Source organism: Muscardinus avellanarius (genome assembly GCF_963383645.1).
Source record: "Muscardinus avellanarius genome assembly, chromosome: 6".
Classification (NCBI taxonomy): domain Eukaryota; kingdom Metazoa; phylum Chordata; class Mammalia; order Rodentia; family Gliridae; genus Muscardinus; species Muscardinus avellanarius.
Window position 1 is genome coordinate 23088700 of NC_137791.1, and position 12406 is coordinate 23101105.

Here is a 12406-nt window from a genome sequence, read left to right on the forward strand (position 1 = left end):
CGCACCACCTCGAACCTTCAGTCCTCCTGTCTCAGCCTCCCAAGTACTGGGATTACAAGTGTGTGCCACCACTCTTTGCTTTCACTTTTTAGTATTAAGAATAGTACTTTAACCTAACTGGTGATGCACACTTGTAATCCCAGTACTTTAATAGGTCTGGGAGTGGAGCCCAGAGGTAGAAGTCCCCTGGGTTCACGGACAGCTTTAGCAACTTGGTGATTCCCTTTACACTTTACACCTTGTTGCAAAATAAAATAATAAAATATTGAAAATAGGGCTGGGGTGTAGAGCATTTGGGAGGCTGAGACAGGAGGATCACGGTTCATGGCCAGCCTCAGCTACTTAGTGATGCCCTCCACAACTTAGACCTTGTTTCAAAATAAAGAATAAAAAATAGGGCTGGGCTGGGGGTGCAGCTTGGAGGTAGAATGCCCCTGGGTTCCATCCCCAGTACTGCAAAAAAAAAAAAAAAAAAAAAAAAAAAAAAAAGAATGCCTTTGGGTAATTCCCCATACTCCCTCACCGCCCCCCAAAACAGTGCTTTAGAGAATGTCTTGAAAGTATGACACTACACTTGTGTGAGTATTTTCTCTAGGAAGGGTATGTGAGTCACAGATATGAAAATGTTACGTTTCTTTTTTCTTGTGGTATGGGAGTAGATCCCAGGGAACTTCTACCTATGGGCTATACAACCAGGCTTATTTTTTTAAAAAAAATTTTATTTGGAAACAGGGTCTCATGAAGTTGCTGAGAGCCTCACTAAGTAGCTGAGGCTGGCTTCGAACCCACAAGATCCTCCTGTCTCAGCCTCCCAAGCACTGGGATTACAAGCGTGCGCCACCACACTCGGCTTAAAGTTAAATTTCTGTAGCTTACATTTCTTCTAGTAGTGTCCCCTCACTTTTAGTTCTGCCCTCTTAATGCACAAGAGTGAAGGTAGAAATTATTAACAAAGGACTCAGAGGCTGCAATAGCGTGAAGTGCTGAGCTTTCGGGCGGGCACACCTCATTTCTTCAATTTCAAGTTCTTTCTGGTTCTAATGGTTTCCCCAAAGACGAGATCGTAATTGGTAAGAGGTATAAAAATACTCTGCCATTGTGATGTGTTAATTAGCCTTTATGAAGGATAGTTCTTTTTTTCCCCCCTAACATTTTCTGAAGATTATTCTAGGACATGCCTTTAAGGAGTTCAGAAACCCACTAGGTTTTGTAGAATGTTGGAGTGCATTTTGGCTCTCCTCTTTGTATTGTTAACATTTACTTCTGTTGAAATGTTGGTCATGGGTCAATTTCAGGATTTGGGGGCTTGTCGAAAGTACCAGGATGGTTTCCCTCTTTTGTGTGTAGGAAATGTGAAATAAAATACTTTGGAAGCATTTCACAACTTAGACTCACTGAAGCCAGAACATTTCAAGAATTCCTGTAAAAGCATTTTTATTCATCGTCTTAAAGAGATGATTGATATTTTCATTTAGCAAAAAATTTTTCATAATTATTCTGTTAGAGGAGTATGTTTCCTTCCTCAAAATGAGTATCTTTGTGTTTGTGTATGTGTGTGTGCATGTGTGTGTGTGTATTCATGGGATTTTTAGGTTCTTTCATTTAGGTTGATTTTTTTTATAATTGTGTCAGAATGAGTATAGAAGAATATATTCACATATATAAATGTCTACACACATGCACACTATGTTTCTATACACATATATGTATACACATATATATATAAAATATACATTCATGCATAAATATATAGTGATACAAGTTATTTTAAAAATATCTTCTTCGGTGGCACATGTTTGTGCACCTTTGTAATCACAGTACTTGGGAGGCTGAGATAGGAGGATGCAGGTTTGAGACCAGCCTCAGCTACTTAATGAGGCCCTCTTCAACTTAGTAAGACCCTGTTTCAAAATAAAGAATAAAGCCGGGTGTGGTGGCACATACTTGTAATCCCCGTGTTTGGGAGGCTGAGACTGGAGGATCGCGCAGGTTCAAAGCCAGCCTCAGTTACTTAGTGAGGCTCTCAACAACTTAGTGAGATCCTGTTTCCAAATAAAATATAAAATAGGTCTGGGAGTATAGCCTGGAGGTAGAAAGCCCCTGGGTTTCACCCCCAGTACCACACACACACACAAAAAAAAAAAAAGAATAAAAAATAGGGCTGGAAGTAGAGCTCGGAGGTAGAATGGTCTTGGATTCAATTCCCAGTTCCTCAAAAAAAAAAAAAAACAAAAAACAAAAAACAAAAAAACCCAAAAACCAAAACAAAACAAAAAAAAAACTTTGGCAGGTCATTTGTTTTCTCTTTCTTTCTTTCTTTCTTTAATTTTTTGTGGTTCTGAGGATGGAACACAGAGGCCTTCTATCTCCGGGCTATATCCCCAGACCTATTTTATATTTTATTTGGAAATAGGGTCTCACTAAGTAGCTGAGCACTTCACTAAGTAGCCGAGGCTGGCTTCGAACCTGTGCAATCCTCCTGTCTCAGCCTCCCAAGTGCAGGGATTACAAGTGTGCGCCACCATGCCCAGCCTTTGGCAGGTCATTTAACTGAAACCTTTGTGCATCCTCAAAATAAGGGTGATACTTGCTCATATTTGTTTAATAGAAAATAACATTTTCCCATTATTTCCAATCAATGTTTCTTGATTTTTTGGTATGAAATATTTTTGTAAAAAAATAAGAACTTCTTAGGAAATGGGGAAATTTTGTGGTGCACATGTATTGATATTTGATTTTTTTTGTGGGAAAATGGAACATGTCTAATGTATTTTTTTTTTGGCAGTACTGGCAATGGAATCCAGGGGCATTCTACCTCTGAGCTGCACCCCTACCCTATTTTTTGGTTCTTTATTTTGAAACAGGGTCTCACTGAGTTGCAAAAGGCCACACTAAGTAGCTGAGGGTGTTCGCGAACCGCGATCCTCCTGTCTCAGCTTCCCAAATGCTGGGATTACGAGCCTGAGCCACCACAGCCAGTTTAATGCATTATTTTCTTTTTATTATTCTCTAACACTAAGTCACTTTTTTGATAAGTTGAATAATTTAAATTTCCAATTTGTACATAGTACAAAATCTTTACACTTTGGGCTTACTTTAAGCAAGATGTGGTAGTTTAAATGCTTATGAAAAATCTGATTATGGGACTTTGATTGACCTTAATTTGCTTCAGGACACATCAGACTATTCGATATTTACCTACTGGTTGTATTAAAAACTTAATGCTTATTGCTAATTTCTTATCAGCTTGATTACAGTTGACCTCTGAATTTTTTCCTTGTACTTCTCCACCGTGTGACCGCTTAGGACTTGGCATGTCCTACTAGGAGAGTGGAGTTGCTATAGATAGTAAGAACCAGCTTGCCACAGTCGGAGACTGGCAAGTCATCCTCCCTCCTGATCGTGTTCTGGGATTGGGTTGTCCCTGAGGAGTGGCCATTCCTTTAGAGTGAATCACAAAGTGAGTAGGTTGACAGGGTTTCCTGACTCAGCTCTATCGACTCCACCTGCTAGTGAGCTTCTGTCAGAACAGGCGTGCCGGGAGCCTGGCTTCGCTCTCTTCCGAGTGTGGAGTGTCTTCAGTTCCTAACTCTGCGTCCTCACTGCTGACCTTTGGAACCCTAGGCTTCCTTTTCCAATTCCTTCTGTGTAAGTCTACATTTAGATCTTGACATCCAGTTAAACTACAGGGAGAAAACAGTAACTCTACTGGGGATGGAGCCCATGGATGGTCTACCACTAAGCTACACCCAAGTCCTTTTCTTTTCTTTCTCTCTTTTTTCTTCTTTTCTTTTTCTTTTTTTTTTTTTTTTTTTTTTTGCAGGTCGGGGGATGGAACTCAGGGACATTCAACCTCTGAGCTAGACCCCCAGCCCTATTTTTTATTCTTTATTTTGAAACAGGGTCTCACTAAGTTACGGAGAGCCTCACTAGGTAGCTGAGCCTGTCGGCGAACCATGATCCTCTGATCTCAGTTTCCCGAATGCTGGGTCAGTCTCCCCTCCTCCTCCTCCTCCTCCTCCTCCTCCTCCTCCTCCTCCTCCTCCTCCTCCTCCTCCTCCTCCTCCTCCTCTTCTTCTTCTTCTTCTTCTTCTTCTTCTTCTTCTTCTTCTTCTTTTCTCTCTCTCTCTCTCTCTCTCTCTCTCTCTCTCTCTCTCTCTCTCTCTTTCTCTTGTGGCACTGGGGATTGAACCCAGAGGCAGTTCATGTCTGAGTTATACCCTCAGCCCTATTTTATCTTATTTATTTATTTAGAGGTACTGGGGATGGAACCCAGGAGCATTCTATCTGTGAGCTACACCCCCCAGCCCTATTTTTTTTTTATTCTTTATTTTGAAACAGGGTCTCACTGAGTTGCAAAGGGCCTCACTAAGTAGCTGAGGGTGTCTGTGAACCGTTATCCTCCTGTCTCAGCCTCCCAAATGCTGGGATTGTAAGTGCGTCTCACCACACCCGGCTTATTTTTTATTTTAAAACAGAGTCTCACTAAGTTGTTGAGAGCTGCACTGAATTGTTCAGGTTGGTCTTAAACTTGCAATCCTCCTATCTCAGCCTCCCAAGTGTTGTGTTTACAGGTATGTGCTACCATGCCTTATTTTTATTTTGAAATAGAGTCTTGCTAAATCACCGCGTGTTGGCCTTGAACCTGGAATCCTTCTGCCTCAGGATCCCAAGTACTGGGATTACAGGTGTGCACCACCTTGCGAGGCTGTTACTCCACACCTTTTTTTTTTTTTTTTCCCTTCTAGTACTGGGGACTGAATTCAGGGACATTCTACCTCTGAGATATATCCCCAGCCCTATGTTCTTTTTTTTTTTTTTTTTTTTTTTTAAAGGTCTCACTAAGTTGCAGAAGGCCTCACTAAGTAGCTGAGGTTGGCTGTGAACCCACGATCTTCCTGTTTCAGCCTCCCAAGCACTGGGATTACAAGCAGGTGCCACCATGCCCAGCTTTCCACATCTTTATGAAAAATCTTTTAAAATTTTTGTGGTACTGGCGATTGAACCCAGGGGCATTCTACCTCTGAGCTACACTCCCAGCCCTTTATCTATTTATTTATTTGATTTTTTTGTGATACTGGTGATTGAACTGAGGGAGCATTCTAGCTACATCCTTTGAGCTACATCCCCAGCCCTTTTTATTATTATTTAGAAATAGGGCTTCACTAAGTTTCTACCAGCCTCACTAAATTGCTGAGGCTGGCTTCGAACTTATGATTGTTTGATCTCAACCTCTCAAGTACTGGGATTACAAGCATGCACCACCACACCCAGCCTGTTTTTTACTTATTTTTATTTTTATTTTTATTTTTTGGTGGTACTGGAATGGAACACAGGGGCTTTCTACCTCTGGGATACACTCCCAGACTTATTTTATATTTTATTTGGAAACAGGGTCTCACTAAGTTGCTGAGAGCCTCACTAAGTAGCTGAGGCTGGCTTCGAACCTGCACAATCATCCTGTCTCAGCCTCCTAAGTACTGGGATTACAAGCATGCACCACCATGCCCGGCTCTATTTTTTATTTTGAAACACGTTTCCCTAAATTGCTGAAAATCTCACTAAGCTGCCGAGGCTGGTCTCAAACCTGCCATCCTCCTGTCTCAGCCTCTCATGTACTGGGATTACAGGGATGCATCACCATGACTTACTTAACTCCATATCTGTGTGTGTGTGTGTGTGTGTGTGTGTGTGTGTGTGTGTGTGTGTGTGTTACTGGGAATTGAACTCAGGGGAATCCTACCTCTGAGCTCCACCCCAGTCCTATTTTTTTTTAATTCTTTATTTTGAATCAGGATCTCACTGAGTTGCAAAGGGCCTCACTAAGTAGCTGAGGCTGTCTGTGAAATGTGATCCTTCTGTCTCAGCCTCCCAAATGCTAGGATTACAAGCATGTGCCTCTACGCTCTGCTCCAGCCCTATTTTCTTATTCTTTATTTTGAAACAAGATCTCACTAAGTTGCAGAGGGCCTAAGTATCTGAGGCTGGCCATGAATCTGTGATGCTCCTGTTTCAGCCTCCCAAATACTGCGATTACAAGCGCGTGCCACCACACTTGGTTTAACTCCACATCTTAATTACCTAGCAGAGGTTCTTATATTAGTTGAATCCTGTAAGTCTGTCTTTCTTTCTTTCTTTCTTTCTTTCTTTCTTTCTTTCTTTCTTTCTTTCTTTCTTTCTTTCTTTTTTGCGGGTCTGGGGATGAAACCCAGGGGCATTTGACCTCTGAGCTACACCCTCAGCCCTATTTTTTATTCTTTATTTTGAAACAGGGTCTCACTAAGTTGCAGAGGGGCCTCACTAAGTAGCTGAGTCTGTCCGCGAACCATGATCCTCCGGTCTCAGCCTCCTGAATGCTGGGATTACAAGCGTGCGCCACCACGCCTGGCTCTATAAGTATTTCTTGATGATGCTTTTTCATATTATCACATAGACAATTAAAATATTTTTTGTCTTGTTCCTATTTCTGTTTTTTCTTCTCCTATTCATTTTCATGCCAGGGTTTGATTTTAGTACTTCTTTTTTTTAATGGTGCTGGGGATTAAACTCATGGACTTGTGAATGTTGGGCGAGTGCTGTACTACTGAGCCCCATTTTTAGCTCCAGTTTGATTTAATGAAGTATAGCTTTGCTCATGTCACAGATCATGGTTCTTGTTGCCTGCTGAGTAACGACTCCACCTAAGGTGTGATGGTTAATTTTATAGGTCAACTTGCCTGGGCTACAGGTTGCCCATATATACTTTCTGGGCTTGTCTGGAGGAGTGTTCTGGATGAGACTAACATTGGAATGATAGAGTCAGTAATACAGGTTGCTCTCCCCAGCGTGGGTGGACCTTATTCAATCTGTTGAAGATAGATCTCAGTAGAACAAAAATGCTGGGTATGCAAGAACCTATTGTGATGTGTGTGTGACTCACTCTCTCTCTCTCATTTCTCTCTAAATCCTCTGTCCTCTCTTCTTTGAACTGGGACCTTGGAACTTCTCAGCCTCCATAATTGAATGCACCAGTTCCTTATTATAGACCTGTTTATAAGTACATACACACGGTTACAAACATCTCTCTTGCTGCTTCTGTGGAATCCTTAAACCCAGTACATCTGTGACTTGATGTCCTGTGGGGACCCTCTGCCTTGGCTGCTATGCTGGTCTCTTCCTCTCTCCTGAACACACCCTACCATTTTGTTTTCCCTCATCTCTGTTGGGACCAGTCCTCCTCTCCTATTATTTCAAGGATGTGCATTTTTAAAGCCTCATTCAGAACCTTTGTCCTCCATTAATTATTTTCTTGGTGGTTTCTTTCCCTCTCTCCTGGCATCTGACTCTGTATTAAGTTTTAGGAGCTTAGCCATTGGTTGTAGTCTAGTGTTATCTTCTATACCTTTGCGTTTCTTCCCGGTTAGATTATAAACTTCTCTAGGAGCAGGACCTACGCTCCCAACTCACCACTGTTCCTGGAGTTGCCTTTCCTTTGGCCAGTGTGTATCTACTTTCCGGAGCACTCAGGTCCACCTCGGGAAGGAAGGACACAGAGGGGCTTGTGTCCCTGCATGCCCCATCCACTCCCTTCCTCTGGGACCAGACCTCTTTCTCAGGGCAGTAAGTGCTCTGGGAAGGCTGCCAGTTGTTTGAGGTTGTTACTAGAAATGAAACATATATGATCCTTGACCTAGAACCAACTTTTCCTAAGGGAAAAAGAAAGTGAATTCCTGTTGGATTTGTCCTTTCTTAGATGCTGCCTTACAACTACGTGAGGTCATCTGCTTTGCTTTCGTCCCTCGTAATCCCTTTGCTGTGCCTCTGCCTGAGTGTCTTTGTGTCTTCCCCCTTAAGTATATGATGTAGCACATTTGGGTCAGTAATTTTGAACAAAAGCTAAGGAGTGGAGGTAGGGTAAGGGAGTTGTACAATTTTTATTTGTCAGATTTTGTGCAAATGTCTTTCAAACATTCTGTGATTTTCATTATTTTTCCTGTAATGCAAGGCCATTTTGAGAAACAGCATTGGGAATCTGACCTCATTCTCCTCTTTGACCAGCCCTTAAGCTCAAATGCGCTGCACATTTCGTCTCCTCTGTTCCCTTCTACTTTTAGCATACGATAGTTTACTTATTTATTATGTCATTTGTTTATTGACCATCTCCCCAGATAGGAATATAAAGCTTCACGAAGGGCAGAAATCATTAGCAGTGGCTAAGTTTGCTTTGGATCCCAAGATACAGAGCAGGCCTGATGCTCGTGGAGAGGGTGAAGTGAGTGTGGATTGGCTGGCTGGGGCCCTTCCCTCTCTGCATCCCTTTTGTTGCGTAGGCTTCCTGTTTTATCATTCGCGACCTCTTTCTTTTTTCACTAAAGACCCTTGGTTTCTAGACCTCGTTGGTTTCTTCCAATCACACAACCACCTGCTTCCCAGGTCTACGCTTATGTGACAGTCACATCAAGAACAGAAGTAGTTTGCATTTCCTTGGTAGCTCCTGCTTTACAAGGGGTCATCTCACGTGAGGTAATCTTGGGTTGTGACAGCAATGGATTTCTCTAGGGCCGGCCTTTCGCCAAAGTATGCAGTTTAGCAAAAAATTTTTACCACCACGGGATAGGAGAACTTTTCAGTGCATACTGGGCACACCTTCCCTTGGGCTTTGCTGTTGCCAGATTATGTATGTGGTTGGAACGTACCTCTTTTTTTTTTTTCTTCCTTCTTTTTGCACTAGAGGTTGAACCCAGAGACTTTCTACCTCTGAGCTATGCCACTAGCCTCCCCCCCCTTTTTTTTGTGGTACTGGGGATGGAACCCAGGGGCTTCCCATCTCTGAGCTACACTGCCAGACCTATTTTATAGTTATTTGGAAACAGGGTCTCACTAAGTTGCTGGGGGCCTCACTAAGTAGCTGAGGCTGGCTTTGAACCTGTGCGATCCTCCTGTCTCAGCCTCCCAAGTACTGGGATGACAAGCATGCACCACCATGCCTGGCTATTACTGTTTGTTTTGAAACAGGATCTTGGTAGGTTGCTGAGACCTCACTAAATTGCAGAGGCTGGTCAAACCTGTGATCATCCTGTCTCAGCTTCCCAAGTACTGGGGTCACAGGCGTGCACCACTATGCCTGGCTGAATGCCTCTTGAGGGCATCTTCTGGCCCTCTAGGAACAGTAATTTTTCTCAGAAGAGTGCCTACATAGCAATAATAGTCTCAAGTTATGAAAATGGGAAAGGAAGGATTAAAAAAAAAGGAGTACGAGGAAGAGACTCAGCAACAAAATTTTATGGGGTACTTTTCAATGGAAGGCACTTGACTAGAAGTTAAAAAACCATTGTTGCCCCAAGGTTAATTTGTTAGCAGGAGCTCTGTGAAGATCTGTCCAGTAGGAACTGGAGATGCAAGCATGGAATTGAGAAGGTTTTCTTGAAAGATGTGTTCATGCAGAGAGCCAATGACTTTCAGGTTCTTCGCCCTAGGTTGCTGTCTCTGTCTTCCTAGCCCCTTTCCTTGGTAAGCCAGGAAGGTGGAACCACTTTCTTCCTGAAGGGCTTCTGTTCTCACCTCCGAGCCATGGGAGAGCTCAATAACTATTAGTGTCTAATGATGACACAGGATATTCCTCTGAGCAACTGGAGCACTGTAGGCGTGTCGCACAGTGACAGGTGCTCACAAATCTCTCTTTGCTGTTTTGAAATATCACTGCCAGGGGAGTTGTATACAACTTGTTCTGACAGAGTGGTCTTAAATATTCATTTCTTTTACCCATTACTTTGAGAGAAATACCAGCATTTAGTCTTCAGGTTGCCAGAAGCAATTTTGGAGAAATTGCATTATAACTTTTTCAAGAGGCTGTTTTTCATATCGCTCATTTATTTATACATTAATTGGTTAATGTTATTTTTAATGATGGAGGAATATACACTTTGGGGGTAGTGGAAATTCAGGAGTTAAATGGAGGTCTTTGATCTATTATGCCTTCTGGTTAGTTAATTAGCAAAGATTTATTATTTCATGAGGCTAGCTGAGCATGGTGGAAAGAGGATACAATTTAGATGCAAAAGTGGTTCACATCCCTGATCTCCTTAATAGCTAGTAGATATGTGACCTTGAGCAAATTACTTTCCTTTGATGAACCTTAGCTTCCTCATCTATAAAATGGAGACCCAATGTGGTGATGTATGCCTATAGTCTAGCTGCTCAGGAAGCAGGAGGAGTATGAATTCAAGACCAGTGTGGGCAACATAGTGAGACCCTGTATCTTCTTAAAAAAAAAATCAAAACCAGCTCCCCACCCACCCACTCTTTTGGGTTGGGTTGGTGTAGCTCAGCTCTTGCCTAGAATGGGTGAGTTGTTGGGTTTGAACTCAAGGACTGCAAAAAAGAAAGGGTGGGGGGAGAGAAAGATCTCTCTCTCTTCTCTGGAGAGAAAGAGAGAGAGAGAGAGAGAGAGAGAGAGAGAGAGAGAGAGAGAGAGAAAGAGAAAATGAATATGAATACAAATGAATGAGTGAATGAATGAATGATGCCTTTCCAGGGATTTTCTGTTAGGGCTAAACAAGGTAACACACATGAAGTGCTTAATGTGGAAGTAATAACAATACATGATATTATTATTTATATGCTCAAGTTCTATTAGCACTCTTCTAGGGACTATGGGGCAAGGTTAAAAGGTGTGCAATATATATGCCTGCAAAGCCATAAAAGAAGGGGGCAACTATGTAGTGAGCACACAGAAAATCAGCATAGCGTATCACAAAGTGTTGTTTGTACAGAAAGAACGTGCAGGAGACTGGAAAGATGGAGGTCACTGTGGTCATAGTCTTCAAGACCCCCGACGAGGGTTGTTTTAGGATTCCTGTGCTCTCAAATTATAGAAATCTAAACTCTAAGGGGTAGGGCTGGGCTTAGTGGTGTGGTGCTTGCCTGGGAGATGGGAGGGCCTGGGTTTGATCTCCAGCACAACACAAAACATAGCTGTAAAGGATGACAGCTTACTGGTTCCCAGAGCCGAGCGAGGCGGGTGTCAAGTAAGCCCACCTGGGAACAGCTTGTCTTGCATGTCTGCCTCTCTCTCTTCATCCACAGGACTTGGGTGTGTGACAGAGCAAGCCAGAGATCACCCTGAAAGAGGGGCTGACCTTCCCTTAGTCTACATTCTCAAAATCCCACGAATGGTGGTTAGCTTCACTTGAGTGACTTTCCTGTCCTTGTGGTTGGGCACAGATCCCTGGCAATTGCTAGTCCTCTCTGGAAATACCTACTCAGACTGGGGAAGAGGAATAGTTTTTAAAAGGATTGCACCTTTTTTGAGGGTGGGAAACACTACAGTTTGAATCCAGGGGCATTTTCCTACAGTTACCCCCTGAGCCCTTTTTTTCCTTTTTTTTTTTGAAATGGTCTCACTAAGTTACCTGCCATCCTTCTGTTTCTGCCTCCCAGGTATGTGCCTGACAGATTGTACCATTCTTAGAAGAAAGGAAGGGTTCTGGACAGCAGGAGCTAGAGATATGTTTACTCCTGAAGGGGCAGAGGTTGCAGGGAGAGGGGAAGGTGTGTAGAACATTGAACCAAAAGCACAAGGTCCAAGGAGAAGGTGGTTTGTATTTGTGAAACAGAATAAGGTAGACTTAGGATAGACAGTTGAAAGTGGTGGGTTGAGGGTGAGGAGTTTGGACTCATTTGATATGGAATGAATCCTGCGACTAACATCAGGTTGTCATAGTCACTGGGTCCTGGCTTTTATTCTTTAAAATAGGTTTCAGCTAGGTATGGTGGTGAAAGGTTGAAAATAGAGTTAGGGAGTTTAGGAGGGAGGTAAAAACACCAACCGGGTTATCAGAGAGCACTGCGTTATTCAGACCCAACCTGGCACCCTCAGGGGAGTCAGCTGGCCATGGGGGAAGGGACTAATGGACCACATGTCTGGAGAGTTGCGCATAGTCCTGAGCTGAGTCGCGTGGTGGATCAAAGGCACCGATGTTTCATAGGCATGCCGATTCTCTCGCGACATCTGTAGTCTCGCGATCTCAAGTATGTCTCACAGCACCTGAAGTCTCGAGATATCTCCACTTCTGGCTTCCAGGGTTCTGCCTCCTGTTCCTGCTGCGAGATCACGTGGGGGAGGAGAGAGACCCGACTTTTCAGGTGGTTCACATTTGTGATCCCAGAGCAACCTAGGGAGACCCTGTTTTTTTTTTTTTTTTAAAATAAAAAAAGCTGGGCATGGTGGCGCACACTTGGAATCCCCAGTACTGTGGAAGCTGAGACAGGAGGATTTCAGGTTCAAGGACAGCCTCAGCAACTTGTGAGACCCTGTATCAAAATGAAGAATAAAGCCGGGCGTGGTGGTGCATGCTTGTAATCCCAGTATTTGGGAGGCTGAGACAGGAGGATCATGGCTCAGGGACAGCTTCAGCTATTTATTGAG